At 42.3% G+C, this 15,410-nt stretch overlaps 1 protein-coding gene across 4 annotated transcripts in view; it reads left to right on the plus strand.

Moving 5' to 3' along the window:
* The first annotated feature begins 1,549 nt into the window (after positions 1-1,549).
* Positions 1,550-15,410, plus strand: part of LOC123998630 (vacuole membrane protein 1-like) — a 51,760-nt gene continuing 37,899 nt past the window's right edge. For 3 of the 4 annotated variants that reach the window (XR_006832299.1, XR_006832301.1, XM_046303683.1), the window contains exon 1: positions 10,417-10,476. The gene's annotated coding sequence lies outside the window, so the exon portion shown is untranslated. Of the gene's footprint in view, positions 3,132-10,416; positions 10,477-15,410 lie in introns of those variants that run through there. The other variant, XR_006832300.1, reaches the window with a different exon arrangement.

Consider the following 15,410-nt stretch of genomic DNA (forward strand, 5'->3'; position numbering starts at 1 on the left):
AAACTACAATGAGATTATATTTCTATGGTATCAGTTTCCCACTGATGATCAGCAGTACTGTTCCTGAATTCTCAGCTCTCACAGCTCTTTTACCGGCAGTCAAGCAGCGTCAGGCCCTTTTTCAGCGCTTCCCTCTCAGAGTATAACTGTATCTACTGAGAAACAAGAGTCAGACAGAGAGTTAACTGCTGGTTAACAGACAGAGAGCTCTGAGAATAGAGAACTCATCTCTATGACCTGTGGTGAACTGTGGAGGTCTTTTTCATTTTGATCTAAGCTGACATAACATTAGAAATGGAAGCTGTTATCTTACTCTGGTCTAGAGCACATTTCACATGTTACTGGCCGTTGGGAACAGAGTACATTTACTACCACTACTACTACCACTACTGCTACTACTACCACTATTACTACTACTACCACTACCACTACCACTACTACTACTACCACTACTACTACCACCACTACCACCACCACCACCACCACCACTACTACTACTACCACTACTACCACCACCACTACTACCACTACTACCACCACTACCACCACCACCACCACCACTACTACTACTACCACTACTACCACCACAACCACCACTACTACTACCACCACTACTACCACTACCACTACCACCACTACTACTACCACTACTACTACCACTACTACTACTACTACCACTACCACCACTACTACTACCACTACTACTACCACTACCACTACCACTACTTGTGGTCCTTCTGTAGCTCAGTTGGTAGAGCATGGCGCTTGTAACGCCAGGGTAGTGGGTTCGATCCCCGGGACCACCCATACGTAGAATGTATGCACACATGACTGTAAGTCGCTTTGGATAAAAGCGTCTGCTAAATGGCATATATTACTACTACTACTACTACTACCACTACTGCTGCTGCCTTTCCCCTCAACAGAGTTGCTTTCTGCTGGGCTGGCTGCCCTTTACCGGGCCCCTTGTACTCTACTCAGAGGGACAGAGAGCTTGTGACTTCCTTATTGTTTGTGTCACAATATCTTAACACAGGAACACAGACACACACATCATAAGATTGGATATGAATGAGTTGTAGTGTATTCACAGATACTGTACATTACATTTGACTATCGCAGCATCACATTTGAACATTGGACTGGACCTATACAGAAGCTTGATCATGTATTCTGTGGTGATGCTAGTCTACTCGATCTGCTGTGTGTGTGGGTGGGTAGCTGGATCAGGAAGTGCATGGGTGGGTAGCTGGATCAGGAAGTCTGTGGGTGGGTAGCTGGATCAGGAAGTGTGTGGGTGGGTAGCTGGATCAGGAAGTGTGTGGGTGGGTAGCTGGATCAGGAAGTCTGTGGGTGGGTAGCTGGATCAGGAAGTGTGTGGGTGGGTAGCTGGATCAGGAAGTGTGTGGGTGGGTAGCTGGATCAGGAAGTGTATGGGTGGGTAGCTGGATCAGGAAGTCTGTGGGTGGGTAGCTGGATCAGGAAGTGTGTGGGTGGGTAGCTGGATCAGGAAGTGTGTGGGTGGGTAGCTGGATCAGGAAGTGTATGGGTGGGTAGCTGGATCAGGAAGTCTGTGGGTGGGTAGCTGGATCAGGAAGTGTGTGGGTGGGTAGCTGGATCAGGAAGTGTGTGGGTGGGTAGCTGGATCAGGAAGTGTATAGATGGGTAGCTGGATCAGGAGTGTGTGGGTGGGTACATCCACGGCGCCAGACCAGGCCTGCTGGAGAGACAGGCTGCAAGGTCCACCCCATCTCACCTCAACCGAAAACTACACCACCTGTAGCTTTGTACCAGAGGCTTATCATCATCACCTGTAGTGTGTGTGTTTGTGTGTGTGTGAACTTCATAACACCTCATTAAGAGTTGAGTGCTCTTTAGTGCTGAGGGCTCAGTCAGGTGTATTCTACAACCATAGTTTTAGTTACGCCAGGATAAGTGTGATTTCCCCATTCATTCCTCTTCTATTTTACCAGGAAGACTCCGATTTCAGTACAGACGGCTCATGGTTTGTTTAGCTGGCAAGCCGTGTCCACACCAGAGAGTAATTATGCGGTAAGGGCACAGTGGTGTGTCCACTTTAAAAAAAATACGCTGCAGGTGGCAGAAGGTTGGCACACATAAAACACACACACAGTAGTACAGTGAATGAAACAGCTGCCCTGGAGATTAGGGCATGTCTGAATTATGGGTAAACTGGCAGGTTTCATCAACGACTGCTGTGTTGACATAGAACAAGATGTCCAGATTAAGTACCCCCTCACCACTCCTTCTCCCCATCCTCTCTCTCCGACACCCCAACCGTCCTTCCCCTCCCACACCCTACCCCTCCCTCTCCCCCTCACCCCAAAACGCCCCCCCTCTCCTCCCTCCTCACCCACCTCACACCATAACTTTTTTCCTCGCCTCCATCAACCCAAAACATCCCTCCTCTCCTCCCTCCTCTCCTCCTCACCCAATAACCTCTCTCCTCCCCTCCATCAACCCAAAACTTCCCTCCATCCTCCCCTCCTTCACCACCTCACCCCAAAACTTCCCTCCTCACCTATCTCCCTCCTCACCTCCCTCACCCCACCACTTCTAACAGGTTTTTCTGTGCCTGGAAACATTACCATAATGAGCTATGAGCCATTCCAAAGCACTCAGCTTCTCTGAAGGTTTTTCATTGTATTAATTAAGTCTATTGCTCTGCGCTCACTCCCTCATCCCCATGTTCCTGGAGGTATGAACCCACTGAACCTACCTGGGATGAGGATTTGTTTCACTCCAATCTCTTCCGTTTTTTCTTCATAATTCGGCTCCAGAAATCACAGAGTGATGCCAGCTTATAACTGAAAGCCTGGGAAAAACAGTGGAATTTTGTAAGAGATTTTTAAAATCATGTGAGATTTACTGCCAGTGTTGTAGGTGTATGTGTTGTACATGGTGTAATGTTGCTGTTCCTTTCTCACGTATGGCCCTTTCTCGTGTGTGTGTGTGCGTGCGTGCGTGCATGCGTGTACGTGTGTGCACAAGTGTGTGTGTGCGCACTGCCATCAGAGAGCTGCTCCCTTACTTCATGGCGTAGACAGCAGACCCTGGTGATAAAGACTACGACAAGTTTTAAGTTGCTGGAGCAGGCCGAGACTCCACAGGTAACCTCTCATCCTTATTCCAACCTCAATCTGTATTTGTTGTCTTCCCTCTGTCTTTCCCTCTTAACACATAACGTTATCTTTCTGCTCTTCTCTTTCCCTTTCTGTCTTTGTCTTCTCTGACATAGACCGCAAAGGTGGCACACATCCTTTCTGTCTGTCTGTCTGTCTGTCTGTCTGTCTGTCTGTCTGTCTGTCTGTCTGTCTGTCTGTCTGTCTGTCTGTCTGTCTGTCTGTCTGTCTGTCTGTCTGTCTGTCTGTCTGTCTGTCTGTCTGTCTGTCTGTCTGTCTGTCTGTCTGTCTGTCTGTCTGTCTGTCTGTCTGTCTGTCTGTCTGTCTCTCTCTCTGTCTCTCTGTCTCTCTGTCTCTCTGTCTCTCTGTCTCTCTGTCTCTCTGTCTCTCTGTCTCTCTGTCTCTCTGTCTCTCTGTGTCTCTGTCTCTCTGTGTCTGTGCTCTCTATTCTTCTCCCTCTTTCTCTTCTCGCTGCTCATGCTCTACCTGTTTTGGCACTACTGTCCTCCAGGTCTCACTCTGTTTCTTCTGCCTTCTCTCGTCAGTTTGTATCAACCTTTGTGCAACTTTGATGAAACCTAAACGTTCAGAGTGTATACATGTGTTGTAGCCAGCTGAAAACTCTTAGATGTACACTACCGTTCAAAAGCTTGGGGTCACTTAGAAATGTCCTTGTTTTTTAAAGAAAAGCACATTTTTTGTCCATTAAAATAACAGAAATGTATCAGAAATGCAGTGTAGACGTTGTTAATGTTGTAAATGACTATTGTAGCTGGAAACGGCTGATTTTTAATGGAATATAGGAATACAGAGGCCATCATCAGCAACCATCACTCCTGTGTTCCAATGGCACGTTGTGTTAGCTAATCCAAATGGATTCTTTTAAAAGGCTAATTGATCATTAGAAAAACCTTTTGCAATTATGTTAGCACAGCTGAAAATTGGTGTACTGATTAAAGAAGTAATAAAACTAGACTAGTTGAGAATCTGAAGCGTCAGCATTTGTGGGTTCGATTACAGGCTCAAAATGGCCAGAAACAAAGAACTTTCTTCTGAAACTCGTCAGTCTATTTTTGTTCTGAAAAATGAAGGTCATTCCACGTGAGAAATTGCCAAGAAACTGAAGATCTTGTACAACACTGTACTACTCCCTTCACAGAACAGCGAAACTGTCTCTAACCAGAATAGAAAGAGGAGTGGGAAGCCCCAGTGCACAACTGAGCAAGAGGGCAAGTAGATTAGGTTCTAGTTTGAGAAACAGACTCCTCACAAGTCCTCAACCGGCAGCTTCATTAATAGTACCCGCAAAACACCAGTCTCAATGCCAACAGTGAAGAGGCGACTCCGGGATGCTACCATATCTCAGACTGGCCAATGAAAAGAAAAGATTAAGATGGGCAAAATAACACAGACACTGGACAGAGGAACTGTACCTAGAAGGCCAGTATCCCAGAGTCGCCTCTTCACTGTTGACATTGAGACTGGTGTCAATTGCTTTGTGCCTCCCTAATCTTAACCTGTCTTCTCTGAGTGCATCTGCTTTCCAACACAATACAGATCAAACAGACAAGGTTGGTTTATACTTTGTCTATCGACATGTCTGTAGATAGTTGTCGCAGTGACATCACGAACATTCTATTGCTATCGCTATGAAAAAGTATAAACACAAAAATGACAGGCTGTACGCCACCAGCAGACTGGTGGTCCAAAATTGCGTAGCTGGTGTATTTCAACCCCAATAAACCCATCCGTTTAAAAATGAGTGTAGCTAGCTAGCTAACATTAGCTGTATAGCCAGTTCAAATGATCATATCATAGCTGACAACGTCTTGACTTTAGCATATTTATATTCATTATTACAGAAAATAAGCTCACATCAAGATAATTATTTACAAGTTAATGGCGTGCTAATTACAGAAAATAGCTTACGGTTGTGATGAAATAAAAGTAGGGCATTCTACTGGATCATTTTAGAACTTTTGCACTGTCTTGTTGCTGGCTCAGTCAGGTAATCATGACAACTGATGCAGCGACAGGGTCAAAGTTGAACTTTTTTCATCTGTCTGCGACAAGGAAACCAACATTCGTAGAGGCGGTATACAGACATTCCACTGGAGTATAAATGAAATGTTGTTTTGACCAGTGACACTTGTCACATTCTAATTGTCTACAGACATGTCGATAGACAAAGTATAAACCAGCCTTTAGGCCAACTCTTACCCTACTAGGTCCGGAGCCTTTTTGTTTTCTGATCTACCTGATAATCAATTGCACACACTTCATGTCCCAGGTCTAAATCAGTCTCTGATTAGAGGGGAACAATGAAAAAATGCAGTGGAACTGGCTTACTGGTCCAGATTTGAGTTTGAGGTCTTTAGGCAGTTATTGTCGTAAGGCAAACGGTTTGGAGAAGCTGGTGCCAAAAAAAGGACCCTGTTCTCCTTTACGTACTGGTATTGACCTAACCTAATGAGTCTTTCTTTGGTCTCAATAGATTTCTATAGGCTCACACTCAGGGCCCGGGCTGGCAAAACTGTACATTGATTACTTTGTGCCAATACGTTCATTGACGTGGATTCGATGTGTTTTAATCCGGTGGATCAGCAGCGTGTAACAAACACTGATGGAACTGATAGTGGGTGAGTGCTCCGTGGCACAGGAGTGATGATGGGTGTACATACTGTCATGTTTAGTTTATTACTAATACCATGGGCATCTGCAGAGTTTGGCACTTGCTGCAGCCTCCCTTGGCCCTCAGACCACGTCGTGTGAGTCTGGAGTCTGAAATCATCCAACACCGATAAGTCCCACTCGGATCTCTACCAGAACGAACCAACGAAGTGGAAGAGAGATGGAGCGGGACAGGAGAGGAAAAGAGAGGGAATGTGTGATGTCCCATCGTGGAGAGCCACCATGCGTCCGTTGATGCATTAATCTTCGTCGCTTTGATTTGCTCTTGTCGTTTCTTCTGAATTTTCTCCGGCGTAGGGTTGACGTGTCCGAGGTATCAGGGAAAGCTTGTTGGTTGTTTGTTTCGCATCCCCTGAGAGAAGGGTTAAACACATGTCACCAACCACAGGGCTGCTGCCTCAGGGCTGCTGCCTCAGGGCTGCTGCCACAGGGCTGCTGCCTCAGGGCTGCTGCCACAGGGCTACTGCCTCAGGGCTGCTGCCACAGGGCTGCTGCCTCAGGGCTGCTGCCTCAGGGCTGCTGGGTCTGAATTAGTGTTCTGAGGCTCTACCACTCTCTCTCCCTCTCTCACTTTGTCTCCGTCACACATTCTCTATTTCCGTTGATATCCCTCCCTTTCTCTCTCTCCCTCTGTTTCTGTCTCTTTCTTCTGATATCTTTCACTTGGTGTGTGTTGGGGGACCGCATCAGGCAGCAGGTTCCTTATACCACGGAGGAGCTGCAGGAGTCGGAAGCCTTTCTTTCCTGTCTTTCCTCTCCATCTATCACCTACAACGGGGGGGGGGCTGCATTCTTTCACTGGCCGAGAGCGAGAGACGATGCTTATTGCATCACATGCTCATTATGCTATACATTTTATAGAGAAGACATCACGGTGATTATCGACATCTCGCTTTGGTGGATTTATATTGCATCATTATGTTAACCAAGGTTAGAATAGCGATTATAGAAAACCAAGAGGTGATTGAATGGCAACATGGGAGAGAAAGTGTGTGATCAGATGTGTTAAGTTTGTATGTTTGTGGAAAGTAGATGGTTAAACAGTGATGATTTATGAGTGTGACGTATCTTTGGGCTCCACAACAGGTTGGATATGCTGACTCTCTCCTCTCTTACTCTGAGGTCATAGGGGTGTCATTGTGCCAGGAGCTTGACTTAAACCCAGTTGCATTTCTCAGAACGTGCACATGCCAACTTCCTGCCACAAGCAAGCTCACTTGAGTGGCGGCAAAAGAACACGGTTTTCCCCCCCTTCAAGATGGCTATTCAAGAATGATGAAGTCATGACTTTACTAAGCATGTCCAGACGTTGATGTCAGCATTCATCGAAAAAATAAATCATACAAAAATGGAACATTTGGATGATACTTATTTTCTAAAAACTAATCCTGGAATCCTCATCCCCAAAGTTTTTTAAAATATGTATTTCCATTCTATAATTAAAGGTAGCCTGGTGATTCAGTGGTTTCCCTGAAGTGTTTTGTGTTTTGGAGTGTTTGGCCGGCATGGAAGGGGTTTACCAGCGCTGTGAATTCTTGATTGCCAACTCCCAGGATCGTATCTCCTGTGAATAAGAGCCATCTGCGCTGGGCTGGGCTTGTACCACCCCCCCACACCCCCCCTCTCCTTGGCCTACTACACTCCACTCAAAGGCTCTCTGTGCTGTGGTTTGTCCAGACCCATCACGTGACTTCTCTGAAAGTGCCCCCTCCCTCCTCCTCACCCTTTATTTCCAGTAAACTGTTTGAAAGGAGGGGGTGAGTCAGAGTAAAACCAGCTTCCCTTCAACCACAGCTTGTTAAAGAATTTGTCAACGTGGACTCGGGCCGTTTTTTTTTTGTTGATAGATTTGAATTTTGTAGGGACTATGGGGCTGGGATTGGGTTGGGTTGCGTCAGGAGCCTTAATCACTCTGCTGCGTGCGTGCGTGTGTGTGTGTGTTTGAAAGAAAGAGAGGGAACAGGCTTGTGAGCAGTTAATAAGATGAACTTTAGCCATCTCTCTGTCGGGGCTCGCCTCGCTCCGCTCTGGAGATGTGTGTCGTCCTCTCTCTGTGTGAAAGAGTTTCATTCAGAAAAAAAGAGAGCGAAAGAGAGAGAGAGAGAGAGAGAAACTGTGTGTGGATGTTGACTTGTGTATAGGCTATGCATCGAGTTTTCCTTAACGGACACTTTCCAGATGCAGATTGCATTGTCGTCTGCCTATTTTTGAACTCCTTACCCCAGCCTTTCACACCCGATTCAAGCTTGATGATTAGTTGATTATTTGAATCAGCTGTGTAGTGCTAGGGCAAAAACCAAAATGTGCCCCCCTTGGCTTCAGAGGACCATGTTTGGGAAACGCTGCCTTAGCCTCATCACGTCTACACCCACATGTTTTCAAACCTTTGAGGTCATCATAAGGAACACATTTGTATTCTGGAGTACGTATTTGCATCAGTACAATGAGTCATGCATATATTGTATAAATTGATATCAGGGCAAGTTGTTATCATAAACATGGAGTGGGCTGGTTTGTTTATATAAACAGAGTCCCGTAATTTAGAATAGGGGTTGCTATATCATTACATGTGTGGAGGGAATCATTGAACTCTTTTCCTTTTTTCACACTGGGATGCCTATTTGCGTCAATCTCTCGTCATCTCTCTGGCAACAGTAACCATTGGTATTCAAACTATTGTGTTAAACATAGCGCTCATTGGTCCCCTTTGTGTGGACATTTTCCGTGACAGTAAATAATATAGAATGTGCTCTGATAGTTTAATGTCATTAAAATTCTTAGAACCTAGATTCCATGTAATCATTGTGTTTGACATCATTTCATTACTAAGAAGCCCCTGACAGTCACCCTACAATGGGAGACCAGCTACTGTACCTTTAGACACCACCCTAAAGAAGGCTATTGTATTTTTGGATACATTTAAAGAGTAAAATAAGAAGGAAACTCCATAGCAGTTAATGGGGCCACTAACTATAATAGCCTTAACATATAAACGGCAGATCAAACATGTGATTTTTACTTCACACTGTCGGCATTATCTTTATGTGGGGGCGTAGTAGTACAGAGTGCTGAGTAAAGAGACGGACAGCAAAAGGCTGGAGCCATGCTCCCATGGTTTTAATGACCCTGCACCCTTGACAAGATCTCCAAAATGTAATTGCTGGTAAGCCCTGCCCTGGGGGACAGCATGTTGTGCGGTGACGGGGATGGGAGAGGCGGGAGGGAGGCAGCCGTGGGTGGAAGCCTGGCCAAGATGGTGATTTTCCATGAGCTGCATACAATACACGTTGTGTGGTGTCTGGATTTCTGAACACTGGTCATGTACAATAGACAATTCTGTGGTCCAGAAGGTACACATACGGGGAGTCCCTCGAGCAAAGAGCAAATCGCAATGTCACGTGTATACACACGATATCCCTGCCCACTGGGACCTTCACTTCATTCGGTAGAGAGGAAGCCATTTTCCTTTCTCTCATTCATACCAGTCAAGTGAGGGGAAATCCAGAATTCTACTGACTTGGTAAACAATACCAATGCAATGTCATCTAATAAATGTGACCCATTTGACTAAACAGTGCTTGTTTTCCTAACAGTTAATAGTTATTGAAACATAACTCCTCTATTCTACAGTTGTCAGGTGTTTGCGGTCAACAGACGGCCCAGAGTGGTTCAGCTGTAAACATTTCCATTTGAGTCCTTTAGCAGACACTCTTATCCAGGGCGACATACAGGAGTATTTGGGGTTAAGTGCCTTGCTCAAGGGCACAGACAGATTTTTCCCCTAGTCGGCATGGAGATTCGAACCAGTGACCTTTCGGTTACTGGCCCAATGCTACCTGCTGCCACATACACATTCCTACCCCCCAGACATCCTGCTCTGTCTCCCAAGAAAAAATTATAAAAATAAAATAAGGAATAAAGAATCTGGAACAGAAGACTAGAATTAGAGAAGCAGGTTTATCCTTGTGAAAAGCCCTTGTGATTGTATAAAATCTTAGGGCGAATTTCAAAATGTGAGCCAATCAGAGTGGATGTCAGTTGGCCCCCCCTTCTTTTATTCCCTGTGGGCCGGCTCCTGCTCTTGAAAAAATGCCGCGATTACTCTACTGCTTTGTTGACCATATTTGGCATGCTCATATCTTACTACCCTCCCCCAGTCAAGTTCAACCTCTCAAGTTTAAATGTACTGGTATGTGTGAAAGATTTTACCCGTACATTTAGGTTGTGTTATTGTTTAGCTATTGTGAATAAGACATTTTCATCATGCTGTTTAATCAACTTCTTGTAAAACTTGATGATTTGGATGAGGGAATATTGTTCATTCAGGGTGGCACGTCCTATCTGATTTTAGGGCAGTTTAATATAAGTAAAATATATAGCAATTCAACTGATGAAATAAAAAAACATTAACCAGTAGTAATATGGTAATTACAGTCATCTGAAAGATGGCAGTTTGAGTTCTGGATCAATTAACAGTTGACGGTTTATGCCTCATATCAGATTTAGCCTGAGAGATGACCTGAGAGAGATGACCTGAGAGATGACCTGAGAGAGATGACCTGAGAGAGATGACCTGAGAGAGATGACCTGAGAGAGATGACCTGAGAGAGATGACCTGAGAGAGATGACCTCGTAATAAAAGGTAGTGAATGATTCAAGTCATTCCTCCGAAAAAAAAACATTTAGTTTTAGTTTGATATTTGTACATGCAATACCACCTCATGTACAGATCATATCAGTCAAATAGGAAACCCCATTCTAATAACTGTTTGGTTTTCTGGTTGTGGAGCTATCATTTCTGCTACATAACACATTGTTTAGAGAAGTAAAACATGTTCCCAAATATTCCTTCAATTAGACTGAATGTATAACTCACAATTCAAATGTATTTTACATTTTATATCAAAGGAAAAATGTGTTGAGTTTTTAAAGGGATGAAGTATTAAAAATGCAGTAAATAACACCCATATTTGTATCAATTAATATCATACAAATTAAATGTTTCAGCCTTGGGACAATCAATATCTACAGAATAGATTTTTATAGTCCAATTAATAGAAGTCTGTATGTACTTTTAGCAGTAATACATCTATACATATAAATGAGACAGTACCCTCAACATGACAAATTACCCCCAGTGTGTATTTAGTTTAAAACACTGTCATTTCATTTTTCATTCCCCTTCAATTGATATACCAACCTTACGGCATTAGCACAGTTAAATATCTGTAAAAAAAAACCTAAACAATAATTTAACTAAAACGAAGAAATAAAGTTACATGCATACAATTTGTACTGTTTATCTCTAGTGACATTCTAATGAAATCATCAGAAGTATGACCATATCGTAATCAATCCAGGATAATTCCCCCATCATTTCTTCACAGTTCCCAGAAATATTTTAAACTACATCAACAAGAGCTTAACCCTCCCCTTCCCAACATAGGTATAATGAGGAAAATCCATGTCATTGCTTTCAAAAGAGCCCTTTGTTGAGTTGTCAGAAAAGATGGGGGAAAAGCAGCAGAATTAGTAAGAATATGTGAGTCCTTGAAATTAGTCTGATCGTCTTCTGACATTGATGGTAATGGATTAAAAACTGTCACCAGAGGTAAGAAACAGCTAGGGGATGTAAATATATATAATGTCCCAGTAGAAAAGGTGTTTGGAGGAGTTTGCAGAGGGTGATTGTTCCAATTAGACAACTGACAGGACAATTGACGGTGTGCACCATTTTTGCAGGGCTTACAAAAGCTTTTTGTTTAACAGAAATATTTATATATACAGGAAATATAATATATTTAGATAATAGTGGGATAGTAGATAACTTGGAAAAGTCTGTGAAGTGTGTCACAGTATCGTCTTAAATGAAAAATAAATGTGTTACGTTTTTACCACAATTCAATATGTTAATTGTACATTTACTTCATTGACAAAAAAGCTTTATTTAATAGGAATTTAATTGATTAACGAAAAATGTGGTTTATATTATCTGTTCTCTGATGTATTTGTACAGACGAAATGCCAGCTTCCTTCTTTCTTTATATTTATGGTCCATAACACAATATATTAATGAGAAAATATGGTAAAAAAAAGACACCGGTTTGTCCTAATCCCACAGTAAATATATTCTCTTTAGTGTGGAAATCTTCTGATATTCCCCATAATCTCACATGTTTTAATGTTCAGTCTCAAATCCCCACCGAACCCATTTTAATATAATGTATGTATAATTTGAAAGATAGAAATGCATCAGAACTCACAAATGACTTACAACACCATGCCGAAGGATATTTCCTTAGAGACAATAAGATATAAACAAAGCCATTTTAAACAAATGCAATTCCTTCAAGACAATAATTGAATTGTTTTTATTGGATCAATTTCATTTGTGTTGATTGTGCAAGTATCGTCTAAGATTGATTTAAGACTTCATTCAACAATTTGGAAACCTATTACATAATGAAGTTCAGAGAAATGATAGAAGAAGAAATGTTTTGGTAGTATTCTTAGTAAATATTACTACCATGTTTTCATCTATGACACATTTCAAATGTGCAGGAGATAATCCTTCTACCTTTAATCACCAGAGATTAGTGAAACGGTTATTGATAGCATATACGGTGCCTTCAGAAAATATTCACATTTTGTTGTGTTACAGCCAGAATTCCAAATGTATTACATTTAGTTTTTGTGTCACTGGCCTACACACAATACCCCATAATGTCAAAATGGAAAAATGATTTTTGACCTTTTTACAAATTAATTAAAAATGAAAAGCCGAAATGTCTTGAGTCAATAGGTATTCAACTGCTTTGTTATGGCATGCCTAAATAAGTTCAGGAGTAAACACTTGCTTAACACATTAAGTTGCATGGACTCACTCTGTGCAATAATATACATGATTTTTGAATGACTACCTCATCTCTGTACCCCACACATACAATTTTCTGTAAGATCCCTCAGTTGAGTAGTGAATTTTATATAATATATAATAATAATAATAATATAATTTTAAACACCTATTCAACCACAAAGACCAGGGAGGTTTTCCAATGCCTCGCAAAGAAGTGCACCTATTGGCAGATGGGTAAAAAAACATTGAATATCCCTTTGAGCATAGTGAAGTTATTCATTACACTTTGAATGGTGTATCAATACACTCAGTCACTACAAAGATACAGGCTTCCTTCCTTACTCAGTTGCCGGAGAGGAAGGAAACTGCTCAGGGATTTCACCATGAGGCAAATGGTGATTTTAAAGTGGAGCTGACAGCATTTTAGCAACATGAAATCATATACAAAATCAGTTCCTATACACCCCCAGGAAGAATATGACACTTAAAACATTTTCTAAGAAGAGAGCACTTGGATATGGTCATTTTTGTAGAATGTTTGGGAATTGCGTATACTAAGGCATTTGTGAAAATTATATAGCAATATAGAGTGGGAAACCGGCTGAGCTTTTTGACAATTAATAGACACTGCAGTAAATAAAACCTAATAAAAGCATCTGTCTCGTCCAAGACTGGAGTCTACATAGACCGGTGTGCTATAGCCAATCTGCGCTACAGTAGGCCTTTATACAAACAAGCCATTTGCCATTATTCATTTTGAACTGGACTGTGGGTTTACAGACAGTTGCCATTGCGTGACTATAAATCATTAGAACGCATTCGCCAAAAGCCACAAAATACACCTGAATGGAATTCTGAAAATATTTTAAAACCACAGGAGTCCTCTTACATTTGGGAACTTTACAGTCCTACTGATCAAACAACCATGAAAGGGTAGTCTCTCTCTCCCTCAGTTATGCACATAAACAACAGCAAGATCAACAACTAATGCTTGCCAGGCAAGATGAGCTAATATCCAACGAAGGAACATTAGATTAACCCTCTCAAACTTTCTCCGCTAAATTTCACTGATAAACAAGTGTAGCATCCTCATCCTTCTGCTGCTTGCCTGCTAATGTATACTTGTCCCAACCAAGCACCCAGGCTAACTGGCTAAGAACACCTTACCATGACCATTTCACTTTAGAGTGTTCCTGGCTATTACTTTTTCTGCCTCCGTTTACTGACACTGGCCATATCCAGCGGGTGTTGCGCTCATAAATTCAAATCAAATCTCATTTGATTTGTCACATGCGCACCGAATACAGTGAAATGCTTACTTTACAAGCCTTAAATCAACAATGCAGTTTTAAGAAAAATACCACAAAAAAAATTATGAAGTAACAAATAATTAAAGAATGACAGTAAAATTGCAGTAGAGAGGCTATATACAGGGGGTACTGGTACAATGTGCGGGGGCACTGGTTATACGAGGTAATTGAGGTAATATATACATGTGGGTAGAGTTATTAAAGTGACTTATGCATAGATAATAACAGAGAGTAGAAGTGCAAAGGGGGGGGGGGCAATGCAAATAGTCTGGGTAGCCATTTGATTAGATGTTCAGTAGTCTTATGTCAGTCAGTGCTAAATACTTCAAACATAGGAGCATTTAACAAAACTTTGTTTGGACTGAACAATATTGAAGAATAATGAGTCCTTGCACTCTTCTATAGAGTTAAGTTGTTTCTTTGCTCTATAATTGTTGTCACTTATCTATATTCCTTTCTGATATTTAATTTATATTATCTCGTTCTCCAGATTACCAATCCAATGTTTGACCTGGCAGAAATAACATGGTTCCCTTTTGGACCTTTTTTTGGAGCAACGCTAATTGGGAAAGCCTTAGCCAAAATGCACATGTTCAGTAGTCTTATGGCTTTTGGGTAGAAGCTGTTTAGAAGCCTTTTGGACCTAGACTTGGCGCTCCGGGTACTGTTTGACGTGCGGTAGCAGAGAGAACAGTCTATGACTGGGGTGGCTGGATTCTTTGACAATTTTTAGGTCCTTCCTCTGACACCGCCTGGTATATAAGTCCTGGTTGGCAGGAAGCTTACCCCCAGTGATGTACTGGGCCGTACGCACTACACTCTGTTGTGCCTTGTGGTCGGAGGCTGAGCAGTTGCCATACCAGGCAGTGATGCAACCAGTCAGGATGCTCTCGATGGTGCAGCTGTAGAACCTTTTGAGGATCTGAGGACCAATGCCCATGGGGAATAGGTTTTGTCATGCCCTCTTCACGACTGTCTTGTTGTGCTTGGACCATGTTAGTTTGTTGGTGATGTGGACACCAAGGAAATTTAAGCTCTCAACCTGCTCCACTACAGCCCAGTCGATGAGAATGGGGGTGTGCTTGGTCCTTCTTTTCCTGTAGTCCACAATTCTCTCCTCATTCTTATGACTGTCTTGTGATCATTGCTCTTGCTCGTTTGATTGTATTGACATTCCGAGCCTTAGTTACATTCGTTACATTTTTGCAATTTTTGTTATTGTAACTGAAAAAGTGCATCTCGAATAGAGACAGCCAAGAAATGTATTGGTGAATTATATTAATCATGCATTGAACTGCATCCATCTATTCTGCCAGCGATGCCTTATTGTTTGTCATGGAATGTTGAGTCAGATAGAACCTATTTTGTAAACTTCTTATAAAGTTGGTTTTTCAGCATAAACTGGGAATT

The sequence above is a fragment of the Oncorhynchus gorbuscha genome, linkage group LG16, assembly GCF_021184085.1.
Source record: "Oncorhynchus gorbuscha isolate QuinsamMale2020 ecotype Even-year linkage group LG16, OgorEven_v1.0, whole genome shotgun sequence".
Lineage (NCBI taxonomy): Eukaryota > Metazoa > Chordata > Actinopteri > Salmoniformes > Salmonidae > Oncorhynchus > Oncorhynchus gorbuscha.